The sequence below is a fragment of the Tupaia chinensis genome, unplaced genomic scaffold (assembly GCF_000334495.1).
Source record: "Tupaia chinensis unplaced genomic scaffold, TupChi_1.0 Scaffold000625_1, whole genome shotgun sequence".
Taxonomy (NCBI): domain Eukaryota; kingdom Metazoa; phylum Chordata; class Mammalia; order Scandentia; family Tupaiidae; genus Tupaia; species Tupaia belangeri.
The window spans coordinates 724,639-727,836 of NW_006160145.1; positions in this window are offsets into that span (position 1 = coordinate 724,639).

Sequence of the window (3,198 nt, forward strand, 5' to 3'; positions counted from 1 at the left end):
GATGATTTTTTTTTTCTCCCTCAAATGGGAATCTCTATCGTGGACAGCACTAGACTCCTGAGCTTTTCAGGGAAGCTCCTCTGGGGAAGGGGCTAAGCAAGCCCCGTTTCCTTGGCTTGTAGAGAATCTGGTCAATGGATCCATGCAGCTCTGAGAATACAACCACTCCAGCGCCTTCTGCTCTGGGAGACTGCGAGGAGCTTGCAACAGGCAGAGGCAGACGGGAGTTAATAGGAGGGAGGGCGAATATAAGAAATATTTGGTTATTTTTCTGCTTTGAAAAACATCCTCTGCAGTAATGCAAGTGAGTCCGGTGGTGCAGGAGAAAGTGGGGAGGGGGCGCATAATGCACATTTAATGTTTTGGACGCGACGTTCCACCGAAATGCCTTTGTGTGTGGAGGTTTTTTCAGTACTTGCTAAAAATAGCATCAGGGTTTGATCGTGTTCCAGAAATAGACCGAGGGCTGTGCTGGGATAAAAAGCCAGCGCGGGTGGAAGAAAACCTGGACATCACCGCATTCCCCTCCCCAACTATGTCTGGAAATTAATTGTTGGATTTTTCCTTTCCTCTCTCCTCTCTCCATCCACTTTCTCTTCCCTCCCCCTGTATTTCTCTTTCTCTCTGTTAAGGAGTTCCCGCTCCGGTAAGTAACATTCTGTCATGTGCATGCCGCAGACTGTGAGTATGAGCTGACGCTTACTTATGCATGTTCGGGGCTTCTTTCTTGGCTGCCTGTTTTTATCCCTTTCTAAAGAGGAGAATGGCACTGAATAGGGGCAAGGGTTGTAGCCGTGCGTGTGTGTGTGTGTGTCTAATGAATTTGGGGCTGCATGCATGGGAGAGAGGGAATTCTTGCAGAGCTGGGAATCACCCTGACGAGTCTCTGAATCAATAGCTGCTGCAACTCTTTCTCTCGTCATGGGTCGGCGCTGTTGAGCTCGTTCTCTTGACTGCCCCCTCCCCTCCCCATTTTCTCTGCCTTAAAGGGTGGCCAGACACGACTTAATGGGTCATCTCGCCCAGAGATTAATGGAGACGGTTCAATGTAGATCTAAATTGCATGGATGGGGCTAGGGAGGTGAGGAGAGGAAATAACGCCTAGTCTTCTCCAGCTCCGGTCCGGGAGCCCCCGTCCGGAAGCCCAAGACTGCGACCGGGGTCAGGGTTGGACCAGGACTCGGTAGCTGTCCACAGAAGATAGGTGCTGAAAATTCCTCGGGCCTCAGCGAGTTCAGTTTCGAGCGCCAGGGGGCGGGGTTGACGCCAGCGGCGGCTCGCCCCGCCCTGGGTGTAGAGAGGGCTGCGGAGAGGAGCGGGTTAAGGATGTTCAAAGGGGATAGTCGTGACTTCGGTGAGAGCTTTGGGGAAAGGAGGGGTGAGTGGGAAGGAAAGGGAAAAAAAAAATTAAAGGAGGGGGAGCGAAGTGTTAGATTCGAGGATGAGCCAAGGCCTGGCGCTCCAGGAACGGAAGGCCGGTGGCTCCCCAGCCTTCCTGCAGAGGCCGGGCACTATCTGAGTCTCCATCCCCGGCTCCCGCACCTTCCCGCCAGTGGTTTGGAACGATTTCTCCCCGGCGATGGTGACTCTCAAAAATAAGAGGCTATAGGTGGTTATTTGTACCCTCGTCCCCTTCCACTCTATGTCCCCCCCACGTCCACATCTTGCAGTTCCCGCGAGGTATTTGAGGGTGTGTATGATGGCATTTTTCTTATTATTGCCCCTGCTTTCCTGTCCTAGTCGTGGGAGCCCCAAATGAGTTGGCGCGATCAGTGAATTAGAAGCGGAAGAGCAGGGGTTGCAGGTTCTATGCCCAGAGAATCAGGCTTAGGGACATCCACTGAGGCACAAACCAGCTTCCAGGGAAGTTGGGGCGGGGGGTGTTCTCCAAGTTGGCAAAGGTTATTGGGGAGACGATCGAGTCCCTAGAGTTGTAGGTTAGAGTCAGAAAGAGGTTCACTGCATTGTGCCAAACCTGTAGCCAGACAGGTGAGGAAGGAGGAAGGGGGGGGGTGTGAATATCACGCACACACAGACATTCACACTGATTAACTCCCCAGAAAGAGAGAGAGAGAATATGCTGTGTCTTCAAACTGGCCCACTAGGGTGGGCTGTAGATGGTGTGGAAAATGAAGCACTCTTGCAGGTCTGCAGAAAGCTTGTGTGCATGCAGCGATGTTTTATATATAACACTTTCTAAAATAAACTCAGGATGGGGAGGTAAATATCTGTGGGGGCTAGCTTCCAGGAGGGGATGAAGGGGTGATCAGGTACTCTCCACTCGGGGCCACAGCAATCTCTGGTTTAGTAACCTGACCCCCTACTCAGGTCAACCGGGGTGCAACGCTGGGGGGGGGCAGGGAGTGAGGTGGGTCGAGTTATTTTTAACTCAGAAGCAGTCCCTCTCTGGGAAGGTTCTCTGGCTGGAACCGAGTATTAGTCAACTCATAATAGTAACAAGGGCTGTCACTGATGTTGTGAAGAATGACACAACGTTGCAACCCACACTTTGTCTTGACAATTCTGCTCAAACCAAAGCTGCTCGCAGCCTCTCGGCCCACCCCTGGACCTCCTCGTCATTCACCAGGACCTATCGTTCCCTTTCCCAAACCTCGCCCCTCTCGGTCCCGCAAGTTGCGAGGTTGTGTTTACAAATCCTGTAACATTTGCAAAAGAAATAGCGGGGCGTGAGGGGAGCGGCCGGCGGGGTGGGGAGACAGAGCAATAAAGCACTGGCAACACGTGGAGCGGCTGGGGGGGGGGTGTCCAAGAGTCCCGAAGGGATCGGAGGGACGCCCCGTGTCCTCATCTCCACCCCGTGCCCCCCTCCCCTTTCTCATTGCTTTCCACAATGCACAAATTTACCCCCGAACTGGATCCTATTAAATAATTCAATGGTAGCGGTGTAATTGTGGTTGGAACCAGCACGGATTCCCAAGTCGTGACTGCAAAAAGTGAGTAATGCGCGCTGGCTGCGTCATGGCTCTAGTCACAGTTCATTCCGAACTAAGAAGGAATCGTGACTTCGCCTGGAGACGTCCCCTACACGGGAGACCGGGCGGGGAGGGGGCACCAAAGCCGGGAGCACGGGGGTGGGGGGAGACCTATCCAATGAAAACCGCTGCCAGGGGCATCTGAACTCCGCCGCTCGCTGTCTAGCTCTCCGCGCTGCCCCGCGCACCGCTCCCCCTCCCGGCC